The sequence below is a fragment of the Globicephala melas genome, chromosome 17 (assembly GCF_963455315.2).
Source record: "Globicephala melas chromosome 17, mGloMel1.2, whole genome shotgun sequence".
NCBI classification, from domain to species: Eukaryota; Metazoa; Chordata; class Mammalia; order Artiodactyla; family Delphinidae; genus Globicephala; species Globicephala melas.
Genome location: NC_083330.1, coordinates 3718029 through 3732663, shown reverse-complemented (window position 1 = coordinate 3732663; position 14635 = coordinate 3718029). Strand labels below are relative to the sequence as shown.

Genomic DNA, 14635 nt, shown 5'->3' with positions numbered 1-14635 from the left:
ATACTATATGATGTCACTTATATGTGGAATCTAAAAAATAAAACAAACAAATGTGTATAGCAAAACAGAAACAGACTCACAGATATAGAAAACAAACGAGTGGTTTCCAGTGAGGGAAACAGTGGGCGAGTGGCAAAATAGAGTTATGGGATTAAGAGATACAAGCTACTATGTGTAAAATAAATAAGTAACAAGGATATATTGTACAGCACAAGGAATTATAGCCCTTACCTTGAAATAACTTATAATGGGGTATAATCTGTAAAAATGCTGAATCAGTATGTTGTACACCCAAAACTAATACGATATTGTAAATCAACTATACTTCAGTAAAAAAATGTAGCTTATAACTTTTTTAATTTTTAGTTTTTTGAATAATAAAAATTTATATGTGGCCACTTTGAATTGCTTTTTTAATATGCATTGCTCATTTGTATTAAATCCATTTAAAATCTGGTTCAGGTCTGATTTATCGGTCTGCCTATTATCATGACATTTACTAAACTATATTTAAAAACTGTCATCATAAAAAAAAATAAAAAAAATAAAAAAAATAAAAACTGTCATCATTATACATTTTAAAGTGAGCATCTTCTGTGCTAGTGTTTTTCAAAATGTGATACTGTAGTCTATTATATCCTCTTAATTTTTCCAGATAAATATCAATAATTTTAACAGCTTTATCGAGAAATAATTTACATACTATAAAGCTCACCTATTTACATGGATTCAGTGGTTTGTAGTATATTTACAGAGTAGTGCAACCATCATCATAACCCAAACTTAGTACATTTTCATCACCCCCAAAACAAAGTTTGTACCTATTCACTGTCACTCCCAAGTACCACCTGGCTCCCCTCTCCCAGACTTAGGCAACCGCTAATATACTTTCTGACTTTGAGGGATTTGCCTACTCTGGATATTTCATACAATGGAATCATGCAACATGTGGTCTTTTGTGACTAGCATATTTCACGTACGGATAGAAAAAGGAAGTCAGCTACCTATCTCAGGATTTACCTTTAGATTAATTGTATTGCCCTGTATTTCAGATTTTCTCTCCTCTAAGTCTGTGACAACTCTTGATCAAAATTAGCAGATAGACCCATGCAGTACACCTCCACCTCCTTCCAATTCTCTGTCATCTCCTCACTTGTGATGCTTCACTTGATTGCGGAGTAACTGATAGTCTTCCTGTAAAGAAACCATTGCAGGAGATTCTCTCCATCATAGTCTGAGAGCTTATCTTATGTAAAAATAAATCTTGCAGCAGATTGTTTTTGCCCAACAAACGGACACACCTGGGTGCAATTTGGCTAAACAAAATTCTGTAGTTTTATAACTGCCGATACACCACAGACACAGGCAGCTGGGGCCTAAACTATATATGTAAATATATGTAAGCATAAAACCTTCATCTCTCTCACCAAAACACAAAACAAATTAAAACAAAAAAACAGTGCTGTTGGAATACTGCAAACAACGACTGGATCTACAGCTAGTTGAGATCATTGGTAAATAAATCGTTAAAGAACAAATAGGTTCACTTAATCTGAAAGAGGGACAGAATCTATAAACCACACTTTCTTGGCTAGAACTTCCTGTTACTTCTCAATATGACTTTCAGACAAAGCCAGTCTAATAATTCAGATGGGCATGTATTTCTTATTGTTGATGTTAATTATTATATATATTTTTTTGCTGTTACTCTGAATAAGATCTTTTATATCTCATATTTTCAATGTAAGAAAAACAGCCTCCAGTTATTGTATATTGATTTAAATTCTAATCCCTTTATAAATTCTCTTCATTCATCCATTTTTCAGTTGATCTTCCTTGCATTTTAATAGACATTTCTATCACCTGCAGGCAATAAATTCACATTCTTCTTTCCAAAATTATAACTTTAAATATATATATATACAAATGCTTTCCAAAGAATGACTATCTCATAATGAGAAAAATCCTTATTGTATTTTAATGGATTTCATTGTTTATTAAGTGGTCATCTGGAGTTAAATAATTTTAAAGTATTTTTTCTGTTCCATATTTTCAAAGAATTTTTAATAATGGTATTATTTGACTGTTTATGAATAATTTTTCTGCTTCAACCTTCTGAGGTGATGTATTTTATTAATAGGTTTCCTAATGCTGAACTATCCTTCAATTTCCTGGCATGAGCCCTACTTAGTTGTCATACATTATTCCTTTATTATACTTCTTGATTCACTTTGTACACGTTTACCTTTGAATACCTGCACATGCATGTAGCAGTGCTGCTGGTCTACAGCTGTTCTTCTGGACAATGCAGACGCCATGGGATACTCACATTGTGCCACCAACAGTGAATATCCTCAGAAGTAACATAAGTTCAATTTTATTTGGATATTTGAGGTAGGGCAAAATGAGAAATTTACCTGTCAAATTAAAATATTGTCTTCATCTGCTTGGGCTGCTATAACAAAATACCACAGACTGGGTAGCTTATAAACAACAGAAAATTATTTCCATATTTACCATAGAAAATACTCAGTACAGCACCTGATACATAGCAGGTCCACCAAATATATTTACAGAATTGAATTAGTTGCCATATAAGTGTGAGTTGGGCATATTAACACATCCTTTTATTGTTGTACCAGAGCATTCACTGTCCTACAAGCCTGCCTGACTCCCTGCAGAAATGGAATATTACCTTAGCATTTACTGTGGATCGGAGCCCAAACTCTTTAAAATTAGTTGTCAACTGACAGAAAAATAAGATGCAGAAGACTTGGGTCTGGTCAAAATATAAATGAATTTTGCCCAAGAGAGAAAATAACCTCAAAGTTATGTTTTTATTATCTTAGGACATTAGCCATATCTTTAATTTATCAATCTTATTTATCATTCTTTTTGTTTTCACTGATTATAAGTATATATTTTTCAGTTTTGTGTAACGTCTTTTGAACGAGCTTTGTCAACTGGCTAATTCCCTCATTATTTAAACACATGTCCACTATATATTGGTATGAGAACTTTGTTCTTAACATTTTGCAAGTTATATGTTGACACTTTTAAGTAAAAGAGTTTATTGTCTTGTTTCATGTTTTGGGTTTTTTTTTAATGCTTTTTGTGCTTTTTATGCACTTTTTTTTTTTTTTTTTTTTTTTTTTTTGTGGTACGCAGGCCTCTCTCACTGTCATGGCCTCTCCCGTTGTGGAGCACAGGCTCCGGATGCACAGACTCAGTGGCCATGGCTCACATGCCCAGCTGCTCCGCGGCATGTGAGATCTTTCCGGACCGGGGCACGAACCTGTGTCCCCTGCATCAGCAGGCAGACTCTTAACCACTGCGCCACCAGGGAAGCCCTATGCACTTTTGTTAAAGGATTTTATTTATCTTATGGCAATCTTATACAGTAGCAGAAAATGAAAATACTGGTCATTCACAGTTGGGAAAATTGAGATAGAAGCATGAACAAATTGGCAGCAGAAAACACAGCAAGGCTGCCAGTACAGCCTCCTGAAGGTGTCACTGCTGGCACCATCATTAGCACTTAATGGACTGTCACTGTCAGAGGACACTGCCGCTATGTCCACCAGCAGCATTCTGGAACACTGCCACGTGCCACAGCATATAAATCCCAAATTCCCCGTTTTTATGCATCATGCTTTCTAGCTTCCTAGGCAGAGCATCTACTTGAAAAAGCCTACACAATTTTGAAAAACAATACATCCACTTAAAATTTAAAGAATATTTGGGACAATATTTTAATTTCAGATAGTCAATACTTAGAGATCAGTTCGTTACGAGTTTTCCACAATTATTTTCTAGATTTGTACAGGGCTTCACATGAACAGAGCAGAATCAGACCTTGAATATCTACCTATGGAAAATGCTTACCTGGTCCAAGCCCATCATGGCCTACGACAATCTTGTACAAATTCTCAAGGGTCATGGCTTCTAGGGAGAAGGTGTCAATCTGTAACAAATCAAAAAAGTATAGTTAGACTATGAGCCTGATTTCTAATGAGTATAAATTAAGATACAGCAAAAATTCAGTGTGAAAGGGATTAGGTTCATTCAGTAAATACACAAATCTGTCTAAATTAAGAAAGTAAAAGTTAAAACAATAATATTAATTTATAGAACATAATAACAAGTTTTCTTCCTTCTTGCCCATTTTTCATTATAAAAGCATAAATTTGAGGACTCTCTACAAATATGTTTTCAAATAATGATAATATAAATGTAATAATTATAAAGTATACTAAATGTTTCCACTCATTTGAATTCAACAAACTCTTATCTGTCCTGAATGGAATTTTTTAGCAATGTTTATGGGTCATTTGCAAAAATAATGTTTCTAAAGTAATTTTAGAATATTGATGCAAAAACTATTGAAAATCTATAACATTTATCTGGAACAATGTCCCAGTGCACTGCTACAATCAAAACTGTTCATGTTTGTGCTCCAATGGTTTGTGTATTCAGAATATGGGTAAAAGTGAGGAGCCAGAGTTCTTTTGATAAAACCTACGATAATGATACAGATTAAAATGCAAGAAAATACATGATGTAGCACAGCAGTTGAAAAATAATTCAAAAACAAAAAATAAGCTTTGCACTTCAGTGTCTTATATGTTTTGAAATATTTTCACACATAGCGATATTTTATCCTTAAAAGTCACTCAGTGAGAAAAAAACATATCCACTCTAGAGATAAAGAACAGTGAGGCACAGAACCAGTATTAGAGCTCAGTTCCTCTGATATGTAATAATACTACCTTCCTTTGCAATCACTCTGCCTCTGCATAAGTGGACTATAAAAAATAGAAATAACAGATAAAGCCATTAGCATTTATTTACAAAGAATACAGTCAGTGCCTGATAAAGGTTAATGGATAACACTGCCATCTCTTTATCATGAAAGGGATCTGCTAGAAAAGGAGGACATCCTATGCAATAATAGAAAATACTAGCAAAGAAAATCATGAGTTACAATATTTATGATGATTGATGTAGAGAATGCTAAGAAAAAAAGAGGAAACATAATGAAAACATGCTGATATACTTAAAATTATTTGGATTATCACAGAAAGCTAAGATAACTAAAATACAATGGGCCCTCTATAATTTACTCAGTTAAAAAATTAAATATTACTTACATATTAATATTAGTAATAGTAAAAAAAATAACATATTCAGTTTCCAAATTTGACAATGAAAGTTGTTATACAGTCAACCCATGAACAACACAGGTTTAAACTTCACGGGTCCACTTATACATGAATTTTTTTCAATAAATATGCACTACAGCACTACACAATCAGCACAGTTGGTTGGATCCTCGGATGCGGAACCATGGACGTGGAACCATGGACGTGGAGGGTCAACTGTAAAGTTATATGCAGATTTTCAACTGCATGGGGGTCAGTGCCCCTAACCTCCTATGTTGCTCAGGGTCAACTGTATATAGTAATCCTCACTTAACAACATAAAAGTAGGTGTAAAAATCAGACAATTGGGAGTGACTTCAGCGAGATGGTGGACTAAGGAGAACCAAGCCCTCATTCCTCATGGAGACACCATTTTAAACACAGTGTATGGACTAGAATACTCCTGTGAAAATTCTGAACACCAGATAAGAAGCTGCAGCACCCAGTCCAATGCATAATGAAGAGGGGACTCCATCAAAATGGGAGGAAAAAGAAACAAAATGAAGAAAAGTGAAGAGAACCTAAGGGGCTTTTGGAATACCCTCAAACGGAATAGTATATGCATTGTAGGAGTCACAGAAGAAGAGAGAGAGAAAGGGGCAAAGAGCTTTTATGGACATACAAATTCAGGATCAATGAACCTGAACTAAGATAAACCTAAGGAGACCCAAACCAAGACACATTATAATCAAATTGTCAAAAGTCAAAGACAAAGAGAGAATCTTGAAAGCAGCAAGAGAAAAGTGGCTCATCATGTGCCAGTGAGCTTCTAGAAGTTTATGAGTGGATTCTTGAGCAGAAATCATGCAGGCTAGAAGGCAATGGGATAATATATTCAAACTGCTGGAAGAAAAACCTGCCAACTAAGAATTCTATATCAGATGAAACTGTCCTTCAAAAATGAAGGTGAAATTAAGACTTTCCCAGGTAAAACAAAAGCTGAGGGAGTTCATTTCCAGTAGACTGCCTTACAAGAAATGCCACAGGGAGTCCTTCAAGTTGAAAAAAAATAAAAAGATAATAAATAGCAACACAAAGCTATATGAGTTGGAGAAAATATTTGCAAATCATATATGTGACAAGAGATTAATATCCAGAATATACAAAGAACTCCTTCAGCTCAACAACAAATAAATAACTTGATTTTAAAATAGCAAAAGACTTGAATAAACATTTCTACAAAGATGATATACAAATGACCAACAAGCATATGAAACGATGTCAACCTAATTTAACATTAGAGAAATGCAAATCAAAACTACAGTGAGATATCACCTCACACCCATTAGGATAGTTACTGTCAAAAAACAGAAAATAACAAGTGTTGCCAAGGATGTAAAGAAACTTGAACCCTTGTGCATTGTTAGTGGGACTGTAAAATAGTGCAATCGCTATTGAAAACGGTATACTGTTTCCTTAAGAAAATTAAAAATAGAACTTCCATATCATCCAGCATTCCTGCTGCTAAGTGTATACCCAAAAGAATTGAACTGGGGATACCAATTCAATGGTATGCAGAGGACACCCACTGCATTATTCACAATAGTCCAAAGTTTGAGGGACTTCCCTGGCGGTCCAGTGGTTAGGACTCTGCGCTTCCACTGCTGGGGGTCCGGGTTCGATCCCTGGGCAGGGTAGTAAGATGGTGCAAGACGTGGTGTGGCCAAAAAAGTTAAAAAGTAAAAAAACAAAAAAGTTTGAAATAACCAAAATGCCCATCAATGGATGAATGAATAAAGAAAAGGTTGTGTATACATACAATGGAATATTATTCAGACTTATAAAGGAAGGAAATCTTGTTAGATTCTACAACATGAATGAACCTTGAGGACATTATGCTCAGTGAAATAAGCTAGTTCACAAAAAGACAATCATTGTATGATTCCGATTATATATTCAAATTCAGAGAGACAGAAAGTAGAATCGTTGTTACTAAGGATGGGGGAAAGGGGAACGAGGAGCTGTCATTCGATGAGTATAGAGTTTCAGTTTTGCAAGGTGAAAAATTTCTGGAGATCTGTTGCACAGCAAGATAAATATCCTTAGTACTACTGAACTGTGCACTTAAAAATACAGTTGACTGGGCTTCCCTGGTGGCGCAGTGGTTGAGAGTCCGCCTGCCAATGCAGGGGACATGGGTTCGTGCCCTGGTCCGGGAAGATCCCACATGCCGCAGAGCGGCTGGGCCCGTGAGCCATGGCTGCTGAGCCTGCGCGTCCGGAGCCTGTGCTCTGCAACGGGAGAGGCCACAACAGGGAGAGGCCCGCATACCGCAAAAAAAAGAAAAAGAAAGAAAAAGAAATGAAACAGGGAGAACCACTACAGATCCCGTGGAAAATTTAAATGATAATAAAAGAATACCATGAAAGACTCTATGTCCACAAATTTGATAACCTAGATGAAGTGGACCAACCCCTTGTAAGACACACTGTGTCAAAGCTCACACAAGAAGAAACAGAATTTCAGCTTTGTGAGATCTGCTGCACAACAATGTGAATATATTTAAATGAAAGGTACACTTCAAAATGTTTGACAGTAAATTTTATGTTATGTATTTGTTACCACAATTAAATATATATATATATATATGTATATATACACACACAGGACATATTGTATAGAACAAGGAACTCTGCTCAATATTCTGTAATAACCTAAATGGGAAAAGAATTTGAAAAAGAATAGATACATGTAAATGTATAACTGAATCACTTTGCTGTATACCTGAAACCAACACAACATTGTTAATCAACTATATCCCAATATAAAATAATTTTTTTTCTTTTAAAAATGAGAGATGAAGAAGCAAAAGTGATCTCTGCATCATTACTAACAGTAGGTAGAACAGGGCACCTGGCGAACTCCTCCTACCAGGTGAATGGGTGGGCTGACGAGGAAGTGTTGAGAAAAATACTCATAAATGTTGAGGGAAATGCTTATGAGTGATACAGTGCTCACACAAGCCTTCACTTTTCAGCAAATGGAACTATTCATATCTTTTCAAAAGTTAAAAATTTAACTTCAGAAACTTAACAAAGAGTTTATTACACCTTATTTAAAAACCACAAAGGAATCATCAGTCTCTGCAAATGTAGCAGCTCATGGTCCCTATTAAGTTATACAAGTTATTATATATTAGATTCTAAACCTAATATTAGATTCTATGACATTATGGAGCTTTTCTTAATCTTTATATAGTATTTATCATTTATTTCTCTAGAAAACTAAGATATCACATTTTTAATGGAAAATGTTGTGAACTGGAGAAAAATCTGTTTTTATCAATTGCCCATATAATAATTCTCATATATCCTTTTCCTATTCTCTTCCAAAGTAGAAGCCAGCAGACACAAGAGCAAACAGCTCTTCTGGACAGAGTCACCCTGAATTCTTGTGGCCATGAGCAGTGACTGACACGGAGCACAGCCTATTTCTCAGCCACATTTACACGAGTCTTAAACACACCTCTGCTTTTGGCCCAAAGCTTAGAAAGTCATTGGGCAGTTCTGTTTTCATTTCCTAATCAAATAGATAAATTTTCAAAAATGAGGCTGAGCCTGATAAGGAAAGCATACACTGATTTTGCATTTTTTAACCCAGGAATAACTTCATTGGACATTCAATTTTCTCATGATCTTCTAAGAATTAATTTTCTTTTTTTGATTAGGAGGCATTTCAGCTGACATTCCTACAGGTTTAACTGTTGACAAGAACATATTCCTGAATGCCAGTACATGAAACAACTAAAAAATATTTAGATGCAGCTGTCACACCAGCAGAGGCAATTGGCGAGGAATAAGCAGTTCCTTAATCACTCATTCATTCAATTATTCATTTACTCAACACGTATTGAACTTCTCTGTCCTTCAGCATTTAGGCAAACAAGTTTTACTTGTGCTGCCTGGAGTGGACCTTCCCTACCTGGAAGGATGGACAACTGCCCTTTGTTTAAAACAGGAAATTCTCAACAGACTTCCCTGTCCTCTTGATCGCGTGCCAACCATCGTTGAACAGGTATATAAAACTGTCTTCCAGCATTCATGTCCCACAATTGTGTTTACAACAGCAACAATATTACTTATAAAAAATGTAAGAATACTTTATCAAAGAGTCAAATAAAAATTTTTATCCAAGCCTGACACTTAAGAAAGCCTTTTCCCTTTTTTTTAGTAGAAGTCGTTGAATACTTGACAAGAAAAGTGTTAATTTCTTCTTTTATTGCCATCTCAAGTACAATGGCATTTCTTTTCTCTACTTTGAAATTTTTCTATTTCTAATTTCTCCATATTGAAATGCTAGACATGTCAATTTCCTCCCAAATTTTCTGTCATCAATATTTTCCTATCTAGAAAGAGATATTTACGATTTTTAAAAATCTATTCCTTCCCTGTTCCAACCTCTTAGTAATGAATTTCTTTTTACTTTAAAGTGATTTTCTAGAATACTAGCATGAGCTTAGATTCCATGCACTACAGATTCAAATTAATATAGTTCCCTCCTTGGGTCCTTAGCAATTAATGAAATTCAAGCTATAATTATTTATTTGGGTTCCTATTATACCATATTATATCTAATCCATTCATCCTGGACTTAAACAAAGATGTTAATACATTCTGATAGGTTCAGATGAATGCCAAAAATCATCGAAAAGTAGAAATATGTTTTCTGATTCTAAAATCTAGCCTTTCATGAGAAGGGTACTATCATTCTTTTACAAACTTCTGTGAGGTATTGTTTTATCTGTTAAATTAATCTTACTGTCTTTAAAATGCCTTACATCGGAGATTTTCAACTTTGATGTGTTTAGAAAATCATGTTGTTATAAAGGCAGATTTTCAATCCTTAAACTTACTATCTCTGTGGGTCTTGGTAAGGCCCAGAAATTTACATTCATAAATTCACATCAAGTGTGATTCTGGAGCAATCACACTTTAGAAAGGCTCCCTGAGAGCCGCACAGAATTACCGTTGGTTTGCAAGGTTAACACTGCTGCCACCACTATTTGATTCAGTTTTTAGATTACAGTCCAAGGCAGATCATTTGAGAAATACAAAAAAATCACCATTCAAAATGTTTTATTTTGTAATCTTCCTTAACTAAACTTAAAGAATCAAGATTAAGTTCATAAAAGTAATGTGATTATTTTATGGATTGTGGAAATGTTGTATCATTATTGCTATAATAGACTCAGTGTTTTAAATCAAATCCCTTCAACTTATAGGCACAGGTTGGCTTACTTAAAATTTTAAATTTCAAACTTCTAAACTGTATTATAAAAATTCAACAGAAAATTCTAAACTCATTATTTAACATCTTAATTTTGCCAAATGGGTAGATTATATACAGGCGTTATATACTCAGAATAAGACTTTGGATCAAGAATATCTCCTCTTCACTGGTACTGAAGGACAGGTGAGGTAAACCTCAGGCAAACACGTGGCCTTGCAATGACAGAGTACTCGCCATAGAGAGAAAGACACCAAGAATTTTCAGCCTGATTTTTTTTGTCTTTCCTCTTCAATATTATATAATTTCTTCAGATCACTTAACCACTGTCTCAGCATCCCAGCTTCATAATGAATATAATATTGCTTATTGGTTACTGATCAAATGAGATGAGTGTTAATTTTCATAAATTAGTTTAGCTTACTAGGAGAGAAAAAGTAAAAGATATTATTATCATATATGATCACTTACATATCAGTTTGAATACTATACTTCAAAAGCTCTATATATCAATAGCATAAAAGAGAAAATTATTTCATATAGAAGCCAGGTAGTAATTTTGAATTTTGAAATCTAACATCTACATTCTGTATTTCCATAAAGTGAGTTTCATTGATTCATTCTGCTTCAGGATCTCTTGTGACTTTAATGTAAAGAAGATGGCATTATTGACAACTGTATATTTCTGCTAATGAAAGAAAAAATAGGTTTTTAAGGGATTACTCATCTTCCATGAACTAATTAATTTTCTCATGTGTTATAAAACTGTAGAACAAGTCTGCCAAGAATATCAGGGGTTTGACTAGGTGTTCTTTGCATTTTGAGAACTTGTTTAAAGATTATTTATTCTGAAATGACAAAAGAGGGAAATATACCATACACAAAAATGGATTACAAGCTGCATGATATCCAGTGTTAAAGACATGCAACATTGGCAATCACAGTAATAAGTAAAATTTTAGATTCTGAACAATGTAGAAAATTGAAGCCTCTTTTTGCTCCCAAAAGCACTCAGGGACTTTATCTCACTTAGCATGAGTAGACTAAATTTGAGGGCTGGCATTCAAGTCTAGTAGAAAATTATTTCACCAACAAGAATGGGCTATTTTACTGCCCTTCTGGAGCAGGTAACAACCTCCTAGTCACGTTTTCATCATTATTGCAACCATATCAAGAAGCAATGTGAGTTTATCCAGATTCCCAAGTATTTTCTTTTCTTTGCAAAGAGGCAAAAGGATTGCTTGGTTGAGGTGCTTCCCTCAACTAATTAGGGATTACAATTATTAATAAGGGCACATGATGCTGCTGCCTTGAGGAATACACTGACTAAAAAGTCCAGGTTTGACTCCATCCACTCACAATCGGTATGAAATGCCCCCTTGAGGTTTGATTCTCAAGCAGAATTTATGAGGATCTTGCAAAGGATGGAAGTATTGGTATGTATTACCTCTTTACAGTGCCAGGAAGGGGAGATTCTGGAGTTCGTGTGAACAATACGAATCTTAAAGAGTGTTCCAATGTCTCCAACTGTGATCTATAAAGGAACCAAGAGAACTTCTTTCAATGTAATTTCACAAAATCCATTTTTGGGGGGGGGGGGCTACGGGGGCCTCTCACTGTTGTGGCCTCTCCCGTTGCGGAGCACAGGCTCCGGACGCGCAGGCTCAGCGCCCATGGCTCACGGGCCCAGCCGCTCCGCGGCATGTGGGATCTTCCCAGACCAGGGCACGAACCCGTGTCCCCTGCATGGGCAGGGACAGGGAAGCCCACAAAATCCATTTTTTTAAAAACCTTATATTAGGACATTATATTTTGATAAAGTAATCAATCTATCAACAAGATTTTAGAATTATAAAAATTTATACACCTAATTAATGACAGAGTGCCAAAATATATGAAGCAAAAATGGACAGAACTGAATGGAGAAATAGTCTACAATAATTGTTGAAGACTTTAACACCCCACTTTGAATAATGGAAAGAACAACTAAACAGAAGATCAATAAGGAAATAGAGGACTTGAAAAACATTATACACCAACTAGATCTAACAGACATTTATAGAAAGCTCCACTCAACAACAGCAAGAATACATAGTTTTCTCAAGTGCACATAGAACATTCTCCAGGATAGACTATATGTTATGTCAAAAAAGAGGTTTTGAAAATTGAGTAAGACTGAAATCATACAGAGTATCTTTTCTAACTACAATGAAATGAAACTAGAAATAAATACAAGAAAGACAACTGGAAAATCCACAAATACATATAAATTAACCTACATACTCTTAAGCAACAAATGAGTCAAAGAAATTGCAAGGGAAATTTAAAAATACCTTGAGATGAATGAAAAAACACACAAAAACATAGTGGATATTGCTGAAAGCAGAGGTCACAGGGAAATTTTAGCTGTAAACCATAAAATATGAACGTACTTAAAAGGAGGAAACCATTTCAGGTGAATGTCCATCAACTAGACTGGCAAGCTTGCTGTGAGAGAAAACTTCTTTGGAGATTTTGATCCAATAAATCCAGAGACTCTAAGGAGAGGAAGAAGGAGGAGGGGGAGGAGAAGGGAGGGAGAGAATGAAGGACGAAGAGGGTGCGGGTAGGAGGAAAGTGGGAAGAGGAGGAAGAGGAGGAAGAAAACGGAGGTTCTCAAATAAATAACCTATAACTTTACAACTTAAGGAACTAGAAAGAAAGAGGAGTAAACTAAATGCAAAGCTAGCAGAAGAAAGGAAATAATAAATTAGAATGGAGATAAAATAGAGAACAGCGAAACAGTAGAATCAACAAAACCAAAAGCTGATTCTTTGAAAAGAAAAACTTACAAACATTTAGCTAGCCTAAGAAAAAAAAAAGAAAACTCAAATTACTAAAATTATAAATGAAAATAGGGACATTACTACTAAACTTACAGAAATAAAAAGGATTATAAAGGAACATCATGGACAATTTATGCCAGCAAATTAGATAAACTACATGAAATGGACAAACCTTTAGAATCACACAAACTATCAAAATGTACTCGAACAAAACAAAAGAAAAACAAAGTCTGAAGACGCCTGTAACAAGTTACTGAAGCAGTAATCAAAAACTTCCCAACAAAGAAAAATGTACGACAGTTGGCTTCACTGGTGAATTCTACCAAATACTTAAAGAAGAATTAATACCAACTCGTCTCAAAATCTTCCAAAAAATAGAGGAGATGGGAACACTTCTTAACGCATTCTACAAGGTCAGCGTTACCCTGATACCAAAGCCAGACAAAGACATGACAAGAAAACTAGAGACAAAACCACTTGTAAATATAGAGGCAATAATGAAACTTAAAAGCTTTTGCACAGCAAAGGAAACCATAAACAAGAGGAAAAGACAACCTTCAGAATGGGAGAAAATATTGCAAATGAAGCAACTGACAAAGGATTAATCTCCAAAATTTACAAGCAGCTCATGTATCTCAATATGAAAAAAACAAACAACCCAATCCAAAAAAAGGGCAGAAGACCTAAATAGATATTTCTCCAAAGAAGATATACAGATTGCCAACAAACACATGAAAGAATGCTCAACATCATTAATCATTAGAGAAATGCAAATCAAAACTACAATGCGATATCATCTCACACCAGTCAGAATGGCCACCATCAAATGATCTACAAACAATAAATGCTGGAGAGGGTGTGGAGAAAAGGGAACCCTCTTACACTGTTGGTGGGAATGTAAGTTGATACAGCCACTATGGAGAACAGTATGGAGATTCCTTAAAAAACTAAAAATAGAACTACCATACGACCCAGCAATCCCACTACTGGGCATATACCCTGAGAAAACCATCATTCAAAAAGAGTAATGTATCACAATGTTCATTGCAGCTCTATTTACAATAGCCCGGAGATGGAAACAATCTAAGTGCCCATCATCGGATGAATGGATAAAGAAGATGTGGCACATATATACAATGGAATATTACTCAGCCATAAAAAGAAACGAAATTGAGCTATTTGTAATGAGGTGGATAGACCTAGAGTTTGTCATACAGAGTGAAGCAAGTCAGAAAGAGAAAGACAAATACTGCATGCTAACACATATATATGGAATTTAAGAAAAAAAAAATGTCATGAAGAACCTAGGGGTAAGACAGGAATAAAGACACAGACCTACTAGAGAACGGACTTGAGGATATGGAGAGGGGGAAGGGTGAGCTG

The 14635-nt window shown here is 35.1% G+C and overlaps 1 pseudogene; it reads right to left on the bottom strand.

Annotated features, from left to right (window-relative positions):
- Positions 1-14635, bottom strand: part of LOC132593804 (uncharacterized) — a 102973-nt pseudogene that overhangs the window by 64271 nt on the left and 24067 nt on the right.